This window comes from Phyllostomus discolor, chromosome 9 (genome assembly GCF_004126475.2).
Source record: "Phyllostomus discolor isolate MPI-MPIP mPhyDis1 chromosome 9, mPhyDis1.pri.v3, whole genome shotgun sequence".
NCBI classification, from domain to species: Eukaryota; Metazoa; Chordata; class Mammalia; order Chiroptera; family Phyllostomidae; genus Phyllostomus; species Phyllostomus discolor.
The window spans coordinates 86,283,672-86,298,116 of NC_040911.2; positions in this window are offsets into that span (position 1 = coordinate 86,283,672).

The following is a 14,445-nucleotide window of genomic DNA, read 5'->3' on the forward strand; positions in this document are numbered from 1 at the left end:
TAGCCCATTTATTTATTCATTCTATTATTGATGAACTTTGGGTTGTTTTAGTTTTTGCTACTACAGAGAATACTGCTCTAACATTCTGGGATGGATATATATATATATATATATATGTGAGTCGAGTTGCTTGAATGCATGTGCTCATGTCCAACTTAACTAGGTAATATGAAACTCTCAGCGTGGTTGCATCATCCACATTCTCACCAACAATGATAAAAATTCTTGTTTAATGCCCTTATCAACACTTCCTATATAAAATTTTTATTTATTTTTGGTCAATCTGGCAGGTATGAAATGATACCTTATTGTGGTTTTAATTTGCATTGCTTTGACTACTAATGAGGTTGAACATCTATTCATATGCTATAACCCATCTGGGATTCTTTCTCTGTAAAAGTTTCATTCATGTCTACCCATTTAAAAATAGATGGTTTGCTTTTTCTTTTTAGATAATAGGAATTCTTTACATATTTTGTATACTAGTCCTTTGCTAATTATATATATTGCAAATATCTTCTCCAGGTCTGTAGTCTGTCTTCTCACACTTTTAATGTGTTTTTTTTTAACCTTCACCTGAAGAGATTTTTTCATTGCTTTTATTTGAAAGAGAGAAAGGGGGCAGAAAGAGAGAAAGAGAAAGAGAAAAAATATAGAAGTATGAGAGAAACATCGATCGGTTGCCTCTTGTAGGCTCCCTAACTGGGGATTGAACCAGCAACCTAGATAAGTGTCCTGACCAGGAATCAAACCTGCAACCTATCGGTGTATGGAACGACCCACCAACCAACTCACACCAGCAAGAGTCATGTTGTTTTTGGTATTTATTTAGGTATTCTTTAATATCTTTCAGTAAAGTTCCATATTTTCTCCATAAAGATCCTGAATATATTTTGTTATATTTATTCCTATGTATTTTTTGTTATTTATTTATTTTTAAAAATTTTATTTATTTTTAGACAGAGGGGAGGAGAGGGAGAAAGAGATGGAGAGAAACATCAATCTGTGGTTGTTTCTCACGTGGCCCCCACTGGGACCTGGCCCCTCAACCCAGGTATGTGCCCTGACAGGGAATCGAACCTGCGACTGTTTAGTTAACAGGCTAGCACTCAATCCATTGAACTACACCAGCCAGGGCTGTTTTTTGTTATTTAAAGTTTATCTTTTAATTTTTTTATTTTTCGATGTTTGTGGCAAATATATAGAAAAGAATTGCTTTTAGTAGATTGGTCTACTTTGCAGTTTAATGAATTCCTATTTGCTTATAAATTCTTTGTAATAACTGTGTATACAATCATATTATCTGTAAGAAATAATAATTTTCTTATTTTTCAAATTCTGACAGTGTTGTTTTGCTTTCTATTTTCTCGCCTTACCGCACTGGCTAGACTTCCTGTACAATCGTAAATGGAAAAGGTGGACATGGGTACCCTTATCCTGTCCTACTACTTCTTATGCTCTTCATCTCGTTGACTGACTGGTGCCTCCCTCCATCCAGTACTTTCCCGTTTTATCATCAAAAGAGCCCTTAAATTCATCCCCTCCATGGCCAATAGCCTGATTCCATTTTTCATCATCTCCCATCTGAATCAGTGCACCAATCTCCTCACTGTTCTCCAAGCATCCAGCCTAGCAGGACCCTTGTCCAAAAACTTGGGAACTAGGGGGCTGGGGACTGGTGGTATGCCATTAAAGATACTAAAATATAAAGTTTTTGCCTTTCTTCTAAAGTCTCTCTCTTATCTTGTTATGGAGCTTTTAAAATTTGTAATGTCAGTCTAAGTAAAGAAAAAATTTTAAGTTAAATTTTACCATTTATCTTTATATTGTACAATGCCAGTTTTAAAAGTAAATATAAGAGCATTCAATTAATATGCAAAATCACCAAAATTACACAACTTGTATTTTGTAGCTTGTTACATGCATATGTGTTTTGTTCTCCAGAAAGAGGAAATGCTCAAAACCAATTTCATTTCACTTTTTGGTATGTGCACATTTTGTCAACACTCTATCTTCAGCTTACTGATGATGAGCAGGGAAGGTGTTTGGCTAGTGCAAAATAAGTAACATGGGAAAGACATGACAGGGTCCCTCAGTTGGAAAGTGTCTCTGGGAACTGTCGACACTCCTGCTTATGTATATTTAACAAGTCTACCTTGTATGTACTCGGGGTGCCAGAAGGAGAAGAGGAAGATCAAGAAATTGAAAACTTATTTGAAAAAATAATGAAGGAGAACTTTCCCAGTCTGGCAAAGGAAATAGACTTCCAGGAAGTCCAGCAAGCTCAGAGAGTACCCAAGAAGTTGGACTAAGAGAAGCACACACCAAGGCACATCATAATTACATTAGCCAAGATTAAAGATAAGGAGAGAATCTTAAAAGCAGCAAAAGAAAAGGAAGGAGTTACCTACAAAAGAGTTCCCATAAGACTGTCAGCTGATTTCTCAAAAGAGACCTTACAGGCAAGAAGGGGCTGGAAAGAAATATTCCAAGTCATGAAAGGCAAGGACCTACATCCAAGATTACTCTATCCAGCAAAGCTATTATTTAGAATGAATAGGCAGATAAAGTGCTTCCCAGATAAGGTCAAGTTAAAGGAGTTCATCATCACCCAGCCTTTATTATATGAAATGTTAAAGGGACTTAGATCTAAGATAAAGAAAATGATAAAAAATATGAACAGTAAAGTGACAACAAACTCACAACTATCAACAACTGAACAAAACAAACAAACAAACACACACAACAAAACAAAACCAGACTAAGCAAACAACTAGAACAAGAACAAGATTCACAGAAATAGAGATCACATGGAGGGTTATCAGCAGCAACTGATCTGTTTCTTTCTCTCTCTCTACCCCCACCTTCTTCTCTCCCTAAACTCAATAAACATATTCTCTGGTGAGGATTAAAAAAAAAAGACAACAGTTGGCACTGGTCAGCTAACTCATGTTGATTAGAGCATTGACTGGATACACCAAGGTTATGGGTTTGACCCCCAATTAGGGCACATACAAGAATCAACCAGTGTTGCCCTGGCTGGTTCAGTGGATTGAGTGCTGGCCTGCAAACCCAAAGGTTTCTGGTTCCATTCCCAGTCAAGACACATGCCTGGGTTGAGGGCCAGGTCCCCACATGGGGGCATGCAAGAATCAATATATCTCTCACACATTAGTGTTTCTCTCCCTCTCTTTCTCCCTTCCTTCTTTTCTGTCTAAAAATAAATAAATAAAATGTTTTTTAAAGAATAAACTAATGAGTAAATAAATAAATAGAACAATGTAGGAATTCTTCTCTCTCTCAAATAAATATTTAAAGCGAAGTAAAATTGGTTGAAAAAATGACAAGTCAACACAACAATAGCCGTCCAGTGTGAATTAATCAAAATTATACCTTTTGTGGGGTCAGGTCAGCAAAAAATATATGTTTTGGTGTGCTGCAAAATTTTGGTAATTAGTTCATGTGTACCATGAGATGGAAAAGGTCGAAAATCATTGCATTAATTTGACCCTTCTGATGCATTATGGCTTCAGATAAATTTCAAGAAATAGAATTGCTTGCTTAGGGAATATCAGCATTTGTCAAGGTCTTGATCCAATTTGCCAAGTTAATTGCCCTCTGGAAATTTGGTTCAGTACTCTCTGAAAATGAGTATAATTATGTACTTCAAATATTTCCTAATTTATTGGGTGACAGAACTTTGCAATAGGCTCCACAGCAATAGGCATTACCATTTATTAATTTTTTATTCTCACCCAAGGATTTTTTTTTTCATTCCTTTTAGAGAGAGAGGAAGGGAGAGAGAGAAACATCGATGCAAGGTAGAAGTACCAATTGGTTGACCATTGGTATGCACCTGGACCTGGACACCTGGACCAGAGATCAAATCCACAACCTAGGTATGTGCCCTGACCAGGAATTGAACTCACATCCTTTTGGTTACAGGAGGATGCTCCAACCAAGTGATCCAGCCTGCCCAAGGCTAAAATCTTTTTATTCATTGATTCGAGAGACAGCCAGACAGAAACATTAAGTTGTTGTTCCATTTATTTATGCATTCATTTGTTGATTTTTAAAAAAATTTTTAATCACTACTTATTTAATTATTTAGAGGGAAGGAATGGAGGGAGAAAGAGAAGGAGAGAAACACTGATGTGAGAGAGAAACATCAATTGAATGCACCCATATCAGGAGTTGAACCTGAAAGCTAGGAATGTGCCCTAATGGAATCAAACTGGTGACCTTTCACTTTCCAGGACAATGCCCACCCAGCTGGGCCACACTGGTCAAGCCTGGATTCTTCTTTTTTTTAATCCTCACCTGAGGATATGTTTTTGGGTTTTTTTTAATTGATTTTAGAGAGAAAGAATGGGAGAGAGAGAAACATTGATTAGTTGCTTCCCATATGCACCCCGACTGAGATCAAACCCACAACCTAGGTACATGTCCTATTGGAAAATCAAATCTGCAGCCTTTCGGTGTATGGGACGATGCTCCAACCAACTGATCCACCTGGCCAGGGCCATTGGTTGATTCTTGTTTGTGCCCTGACAGGGGAACACCCTTGGCATTTGGGGACGATGCTCTAACGTGATCACTCTCAGCTTTTTTCATTTTATGGCATACGTAAAGTAATTACAAAAATTCTGCAGCACACCAAAAATACATTTTTGCCAATCTGACAAAAAATAGGTATAATTTTGATTCATTTACATTGGGCAGCTATTGTGTTGGCTGCGGGCATTTTTAAAAAAGATTTTACTTACTTATTTTTAGAAGGGGGAAAGGAGGGAGTAGAGAGAGAGAAACAATCAGTTGCCTCTTGCACACCCCCAACCAGGGACCTGTCCTGCAACCCAGGTGTGTGCCCTGACTGGGAGTCGAACCGGCAACCTTTTGGCTCATGGGCTGGCACTCAATCCACTGAGCCACACCAGCTAGGGCTGGCGCTTTTTGTTTTTGTTTTTGTTTTTTTTTTTGACAATGTAAGAGAAGAGAGGTCAGCACCCCTGATTAAAGAGCCAGGTATTGCATGTTTTAAAAATTCTTGTGTCCCTGGCTGGCGTAGCTCAGTGGATTGAGCATGGGCTGTGAACCAAAGTGTTGCAGGTTCGATTCCCAGTCAGGGTACATGCCTGGGTTGCAGGCCATGACTCCCAGCAACCGCACATTGATGTTTCCCCCTCTCTCTCTCTATCTCTTCCCTTCCCTTCTCTCTCTAAAAATAAATAAATAAAATCTTTAAAAAAAATTCTTTCATCACACAGGTTGAAAATTGCTGCTGGGACCAACTGAGCTACCCAGCCAGGGCCTTTGTTATTGATTACCAAGTTTGATTCCATTGTGATCAGAGAACACACTCTGTATGATTTCAGTTATTTTAAATTTGGTAAGATTTGTTTTATGTCTCAGGATATGGTCAATCATGATATACATAAGTGCTTTTTAAAAAACTTTTTAATTATATTTTTTATTTTAATCATTGTTCAAGTACAGTTTTCCCCCTTTTACTCCCATTCCAGCCCACCCACCCAACCCTCCCCACTTCCCTCCCATTACCACTCTCCCCCTAGTTTTTGTCCATGTGTCCTTTAAATTTGTTCCTGTAAACCCTTCCCATTCTCCCCTGAAATTCCCTCTTCTCTCCCCTGTGGTCACTGTTAGCCTGTCCTCTATTTCAGTGTCTTTGGTTATATTTTCCTTGTTTCTTTGTACATAAGTGCTTTGAGCACTGAAAGGAATGTGCATGCGCTGTTAGGTGGAGTGTCCTGGATGCATCAGTTCATACTTGGCTGATGGTGTTGTTGGGTCCTATATCCTTGTGGATTTTCTGTCCAGTTGTTCTGTCAATTGTTGAGAGGTGTTGAGGTGTCCAATCATAATTATGAATTTGTCTGTTTCTCAGTTCAGTTGTGCTTTGTCTTCTTGGTGGGTTGACCCTATTATTGTTATATAATGGAAAAGAAACAAACAACGACAGGGAGGGGAAGGGATTTCTTAGTAGTGCTAGATGGGGTGGAGTCTAGACTCCTGACGTGGTTGGCTGGTGGGGTCGGGGAGAAATTTTGCAAGTGTACCGTCAGATGGATAAAAATGAAGACATGTGATAACTGTTGGTGAGACTTTGGGGAAGCAGGTTCCCTCATACTTTGCTTTCGGGATTGTACTTTAGTCCAACTTTCACGGGCAACACTCCAGTAATAGCTAATATTACAAACTCACATACCCTTTTACCAGCAGTTCCACTTCTAAGAGTTTGTCTCAGTGAGGTGAAATGCTGTGAGTGAAGTGAGGATAAGAACAAAAAATTGGAAACAGTCTAAATGTTGTTTGGTAGGAGACTGGTTACATAAAAAACGGTACATTCCACACGGTGGAATGCTGAGGCAGCCACTTTTTATAAAAGGAGATGTTGCCCTGGCTGGTTCTGGCTTGGTGCATTGAGCACCAGCCTGCGAACTGAAGGGTCTCCAGTTTGATTCCCAGTCAGGGCACATGCCTGGGTTGCATGTTTGGTCCCTGGTTGGGGAGCATCTGAGAGGCAATCAACTGATCAATGTATCTCTCACACATTGATTTTTCTCTCCCTCTCTTTCTTTCTCCCTTCCCCTCTCTCTATAAATAAATAAATAAAATCTTCAACAATAAAGAGGAGATGTTTATCTGTTGATAGGGAATGATCCATTGTCAAGTGAAGAAAAAAAGAAAACAACATGAACAGTATGTCTACTATGTTACTAGTTGTATAAAAGGCAAAAAACAGACAAATAGGTATTTTCCTGTATGTGCCAACAGGCCAGATACACAAGCAGCTGCTGACAGCACGTCCTCAGGGCTACCCCCTGTCCAACTCCACTGAAGGCTGCCTTGGATAAATAATTGTCAGATTGGCCTTCTTCCAGCCCGGGCACCAGCAGCAGACTGTACGGTGGCTGTGTGTGGGGGGCCCGCCCGAAACAATAGGCAGAGACAGGCCAAGCACGTGGCTGCACAGCCTGCCCTTTGAACCTGCCCTTTCAGTGTTTGCTTTTGTAGACACTGAGATCCCCAGTGTGGAGGCAGGAGAGGGGCGGAGAGGGAAGGAGCCTGTCCATTGGCTGAGGGGCCATCTGTACTTGGCCTCGTTCCAGCATCCAGCACTCAGACTTGGGATTAATTGGGACACTGTGAGATGGGGGAATGTCCAGATGCTGAAGACACTCACTGGTAAGGATGTGACAGAATAATGCAGTTCTGGGAAGAACCCCCACTGCTCCAATCCTATCATAATGTCTACCTTGTTCCCCAATTCCTTCCACATCTCTCCCTCCAGCCTCCCTTGGATTTATAAACTGTCCTTTGAGTCTGCCCTGATGCCACTGCCTGGGCAGTGGAGTACACAGGTAGGAGGATTTCTTACAGAGCTTGGAACAGGGCTCCCTCTCCCTCCAAGCCCCCTCATCCCAGACTGCTCCATTGTGGATGGTGAGGGAGCTCACCGAAGTTCCAGGAGCTGGCCACACTCTCCACCAACACACTTCTGCCCTTGAAGGAGTCCTCCAGACTCATAGAATACAAGGGAATGTTCCCCACAAGGTGAGTGCTCTCGCTGAGCCTCAGTCGTTCTACCTGTAAAATGGGTGTGTGTGTGATTATATATCATTATGTCAAAATTATCTGATTATGTGTATGGCTGTCCCACTACTTCTAGGAGGATCAGGAATGTGTCTGGTTTCGTCTGTTGCTATATTCCCAATGTCCAGTTCAGGTCCTGGCACACAGAAGGCACCCAGTATTTGTAGAATGAATCGTTGCTCCCAGGTGTCTGCCCGGAAGCTCATGTTGTGGTGTTTCTTGGCTTCAACCTCCAGATCGGCTGTCCTTGGGGTGGAGGTCAGGATATCCTCCAGTCCAGGCCTCAAATGTCCCTGAATGAGGCTGGAGTCTTCCCCAGAGGGGCTGGCTAGTTCCCACTGGAGTCAGTATTTCATTCTTTTATTCTAACATTTGCTGAGAACCTAGTCCAGAGACACTAGGAATTCAATGGTCTGGGGTGCTCCACTCCTTTTCATTTCTCAGATGACCCTTTCCCTTGTGAGAAGATAGACATTGCTTAAATAATCCCACAGAGGAATGCAAAATGACCCAGAAGCTGCTCTGGAACTTGTAGCAGGGGTTCCCGGCTCAGGCTGGTCCAGGGTCAGGGAAGATGTCCCGAAATGAGATCTGAAGGAGGAGGAGTTTAGCAGGCAGAAAAGGGGAGGCTGCTGTGAAGCTGTAACACTCCCCTCCCCAGCCCACTGCCCCATTTGCTGGGTGTCCTGACAGCACCCCACAACCTCCACCATCAGTCCCTGTCTGGCAGGAGCCAACCATTACCTCATACTGCCAGGAGAGGGCACCCTGCCCCTAGGTTTTGCCTGCCTCGGTTGTGTGACACGTAAACCTCCCAGCTGCCCTGACAGACTGGCAAAAGGCAACTTACTGCTCCCTCTGGTACAAGAAACCAAGGCTCAGAGAAGTTTAATGGACTTAGATAGCCAGTAGTTTTTTACTTGTTTTGAGGGCTTTTAGCCCATGGAAGCATCAGCTCTGGGTGTTGGTCATGACAGGATAAAGACACTAGTTGGAATTTATTAAATACTTCCTATGCTCCGCCCTATAAGGTAGGTGTTGCTATTGTATCCATGTTACAGATGAAAGAAAAATGAGGCTTATTATGGTCAACTGGCCCAAAGTTAGGAAGCACCAATGGTGTCTGATTCCAGAACTTCTACTGGTAAGCACTGTGCTGCTCTGCTCTCCCATCATACTCTCCGCTGTACCCGCCACCACACATTCAGACCAGATCGGGCGCGTTCAGGGTGGTATGGCTGTAGACTACACCACCACCCATTCATTTGAGAATGCTAGATGTAAAGACACAAGAAGGAAGGGGACAAAGACCCTGCTCCCCAGCTTCATCTTAATGAACACATGTGTGTTTACGCATGAATACAGTTATACAGACTCTCAGATGCCTATTCATTCACACATATGGTATACACTTTCCCCACCACCACAAATGTACACATACACATATATTCACACTCACACATATGCACACATAGTCACATCTCATATATTCAGCCACACATATTCAGACATGCACACTGTTAGGTGTTACTCAAGACCAGTGCCCCAGTGCCAGGGTCCTGGGGCACTAGGTTCAACCTGTGATCTGTGAGCTGACCATGACACCCCTCCCTTCTTCTTCCCTTCCATTCATTCCACAAACATTGCCAGCTGCCCGCTAGGGGCAGGCTACCAGGGAGAACAGCTGACTCAGACCTGGCCCCTGCCCTCAAGGAACTTCCTAGCCAGGGGGGAGAAAGACTCACCAACAATTGCCACAGTCATGGATGCCAGGGCAGGGCTGGGTGGAGCACCTAGAATGGAGGGAGGGGCTCCACTCCTGGACACACCATCCTGGGGCTGTGGGTGGTTTCTCAGAGGAAAAGACTCCCACCTGAGCCAAGTTGAGAAAGCAGAAAGAGGCCTACCCAGGTGTGGGGACAGTATTTGCAGTCATGGCAGAGTAAAAATGGGGCGAGGGGAGAATAGCCAATATCGGCTCTGGCCAGTTAGCTCAGTTGGTTAGTGTCGTCCGATATGCCAAGGTTGCAGGTTCGATACCCAATCAGAGCACATGCGAGAATTAACCAATGAATACATAAATACGTGGAACAACAAATCGATGTTTCATTCACTCTTTCTGAAATCAACTTAAAAAATAGCCTATGTCATGAACTGTTTCAAACCCTCTTTGTAGATTATCCTATTTAACCCCCTCAACAACATTGTCGGATAAAAAGATAATTAACTGCATTTTGTAGGTGAGGAAACTGAGGGTGAGGAAGACCCAGCTGGGAAGCTGCAGGGTCAAGATCTGAACCAAGGTCTGCCGGGCTCCAGGGTATAGGCTCATGGCCCCAGGGCTCTGCTGCCTTGACTGTGGTCACTTCTGCTTTGCACACGTGTACACCGTCCTTCTCTCTCCCTCTGCTCCTGAAGGGGGTGCTGAGAGGTGCACCAAAGCAGTGTACCCTCCTTACTCCAAAACTCGTCTAAGTACCCCGATGCCTCCTTCTGCACCCAGTGTGCCGTTCCGCCCAAGAACCTTTGTGCAGTGTGTCCTTATGGACCACGCTGTTCTGTTTTGTTTTTGGCAGACGTCTTTGTAAAATGTGTAACACACGCCCCTAAATTTTTCGTGGAGGACTGAAAGCTCAGAAGACCATGGACTCCTCCAGGCAGCCACCAAACCTTGGGTGTCTCTGCAACCGAGCATCCAGCTCCCAGCCTGGCCCCAGGGCAGCTACCTGGTTAAGGTTTGCAGACTGGCACGGATGATACATGGGTCTGAGCAGAGGTTAGAACATGGTAATCCTTGGAATTTTTGTCCCAAAGCTAATGTTTTCTGATGTTTTAAATTAGTGTTCAATTTTTTAAAATTGGGGGAGATCACAAGGAAATTCATATCTCCAGCTTCTGTTAAAAAATTACCAGATCTGGCAACTGAGCCTAGACTGTCCTATGGCAAAGGGTGGGTGAGCTGGATGTTAGCTACCCTCTTTTAGATGGTATGTAAGCTCTCCAGGCCAACATATATCCCCACCCGACAGCCTGAACTCTGGCTTAAAGTTTTCTCAATAGAATGGAATCCTCATGGATTCCAATGGAACATCCAACCAATGAACATTGGCTGTCTTTCTCATTTGCATAGCACCCATTGAGTTGTTTGTTCCTATGTTGCAGGACTTCCTGAATTCATCTGTTGGTTATAATTTACCTATCTCCTAGTTGCTAATCTGGATCCTAAAATGCAAACATTAATAATAACTACTCACCCTGATTGGTATGGCTCAGTTGGTTGGGTGTCATCTTGCAAAACTAAAGGTTGCTAGTTTGATTCCTGATCAGGGCATGTGCCTGGGTTGCGGGCCAAGTCCCTCATTGGGATACATGCAAGATGCAATTGATCAATGTTTCTCTCTCTCTCCTTCTCCCTACCTTTCTCTCTAAATAAGTGAAATCTTTAAAATAATAATAATAATAATAACCTCTTAAACTCAAGCTTTCAGACTGGGATCCTTACTCATTCTACAGAAGATGAAACTGAGGGGTGAGTACTTTCCTGAAGCTTCACAGAATCAGCATTGGACGAGAGCCTGGGGCTTGAGGAGCTCAAACGCAAGTCAGCAGACTGATGTTCCAGGGGGCATGTGGTGTGCGAATGAAATGGTGAGGGTTGTGCTTGGAGATTCTGGATCTTGGGGGTGGAAGAGGAGGGTCCAGAAGGAGGACAAAGAGCTTGGCATGGCGGTCTGAGGCTAATTGTGGGTAATTCTCTGCCCTGTCACTCAGTTACCCATTACTGTGTAACAAACCACCCACACTAGTGGCATAAAGCAACAATAATCATTTATTATTTATTTTTTTGGTTTGTGGGGTTGATTTAGCTCATCTGGGAGGTTCTTGCTTCTGTTCTCTTGCGTGGTTGCAGTCAGACAGTGACTGGGCCCATGTCATCTTGAAGAAGCTTCCTCACTCATATGGCTGCCAGCGGATGCGGGCTGCCAGCTGGGACCCCAGTGGGCCTGTCAGCAGGAAACCCAAACCTGGCTTCTCCATGTAGCCTGAGCTTCCTCACAGCATGGGAGCTGGGCTGAATGTCCCAAAAGAGAGCCAAGCAGAAGTATCACTTTTTAAAATGTGTTATTTATTTATGTACTTATTATTTTAAAAATCCTCTCCCAAGGATATCTTCATTGATTTTTTTTAGTGAGAGAGAGGAGGTGGGGGGAGGGGGAGAGAGACATCAATGTGAGAGGGAAACACCCATCATTTGCCTCCTGTACGTGCCCCGACCAGGCATAGAACACGCAACCTAGGTATGTGTCCTGATGGAGGGCCTAACCCACAACCTTTTGGTGCACAGGACCGTGCTCCAACCAGCTGAGCCACTCAGCCAGGGCAAATTGCATCATTTAAAAAATATATATATATATTCTTTTAAAATTTTTTCTAGCTTTATTGAGCTATAGTTGACATATAACCTGGTATAAGTTTAAGATGTGTAATATTATGATTTGATACACATATATATTATAAATGATTAATACAGTAAAGTTAATACATCAATGACCTCATGGAATTAATGGTAATTTTCTGTTGAGGTGGTGATGGAGGTAGTGAGAACATTCACGATCTACTCTCTTAGCAACTTTCAAGTATATACTATAGTTAACTATAGTTGCGCTGCTGAACATGAGGCCCCCAGAACTTATTCAGGTTAGGAAGTTTGTGCCTTCGACCAACACCTCCCCATTTTCCCTCCACCTCAGCTCTGACAACCACCATCCTATTTTATGTTTTTATGAGTTTGGCTGTTTTAGATTCCACATGCAAGTGAGATCATACAGTATTTGTCTTTGTCTGGCTTTTTCACTTAGCATAATGCCCTGAAGGTCCATCCATATTATTTAAAATTCCAAGATTTCCTTCTTTTTAGGGCTGAGTAATATTCTGGGGTGTGTGTGTGTGTGTGTGTGTGTGTGTGTACCACATTTTCTTTATCTGTTCATCCATCAATGGATATTTAGATTGTTTTTATGTCTTTTTTTTTAATATATTTTATTGATTATGCTATTACAGTTGTCCCATTTCCCCCTTAACTCCCCTCCACCCTGTACCCCCTCTCCCACCCACGTTCCCCCCCTTTAGTTCATGTCCATATGTCATACTTGTGAGTTCTTTAGCTTCTACATTTCCCGTACTATTCTTGCCCTCCCCCTATCTATTTTCAACCTACATTCTATGCTACTTATTCTCTATACCTTTTCCCCCTCTCTCCTCCTCCCACCCTCCTACTGCTAGCCCTCTATGTGCCCTCCATTTCTGTGGTTCTGTTCCTGTTCTAGTTGTTTACTTAGTTTCTTTTGGTTTTGCTTTAGGTGTGGTTGTTAATAATTGTGAGTTTGCTGTCCTTTTACTATACATGTCTTTTCTTTATCTTCTTTTCTTAGATAAGTCCCTTTAGCATTTCATAAAATAAGGGCTTGGTGATGATGAACTCCTTTAACTTGATCTTATCTGAAAAGCACTTTATCTTCCCTTCCATTCTAAATGAGAGCTTTGCTGGATAGAGCAATCTGGGATGTAGGTCCTTGTCTTTCATGACTTGGAATATTTCTTTCCAACTCCTTCTTGCCTGTAAGGTCTCTTTGGAGAAATCAGCTGACAGTCTGATGGGAACTCCTTTGTAGGTGACTATCCCCTTATCTCTTGCTGCTTCTAGGATTCTCTCCTTCGTTTTTACCTTGGCTAATGTAATTATGATGTGCCTTGGTGTGTTTCTTCTTGGGTCCAACTTCTTTGGGGCTCTCTGAGCTTCTTGGATTTCTTGGAAGACTATTTCCTTTGCCAGATTGGGGAAGTTCTCCTTTATTATTTGTTCAAATATCTTTTCCACTTGTTGGTCCTCCCCTTCTGGTACCCCTATAATTCGGGTGTTGGAACGTTTAAAGGTGTCCTGGATGCTCTTAAGATTTTCCTCGATTTTTTGAATTCTTATTTCATCATGCTTTCCTGCTTGGTTGATTCTATCTTCCTTCTGGTCTACTGTATTGTTTTGAGACTCATATTCCTTCCTTTCACTATTTGCTCTCCTCCGCGTATCTTCCTGCATCTCTTTTATGGTAACCTGCATCCTTTCATCTAAAATTGTGCCCAAAGTCAACCAATTCTGTGAGCTTTCTGATCACCAGTGTTTTGAACTGTGCATCTGATAGATTGGCTATTTCTTAGTTGCTCAAAAGGGTGAGTCCTGGGGGACTGATCTGTTCTGCTGGAAACATGTCTTATGTCTTTCCCTATCTCTCCTATTATTATTTATTTTTTTTTCCTTTTCCGGTCTGGTCGCTCTTGTTACGGTGGGGGGCAGAGCCTTAGGTGTTCACCGGGGCTGGGCACCCCAGTCGCTGGATTGTGATGTTATATGTGGGGGCGGGGGCAGGGGTGGGAGCGGGGACGAGAGGGAACGATTGCAGCAGTTCCGTTCTCCTGGGCTCAGACACTTCCTTGCTTGGGATCCTGGGCCGCGAGCTCTGCCCTGGTCCACAATCGCTGCCTCACTGGGTCCCCCAGCCGCAGCTTGCGTACTCAGGGACCACCGCTGCATTCTTGCGCCCCAGGTGGCTGTCGCGCTGATTTTGCGCCAAATTTCCCCCGACCTCCGCGCACCACCGACCCACGCCAGCCCTGCGCCCGCCCGGCTCGTCGTCCCCTACCAGCCTGGATGTACGGGTCTACTTCAACTTCTTGGCTGTCCGACTTCCATTCAGACAAATCCTCTGACAGTTCTGCGTGAAATTATGACTGTATATTATTGTTGTTCTATTCTTGGTTGTGTGAGGAAGTACGGTG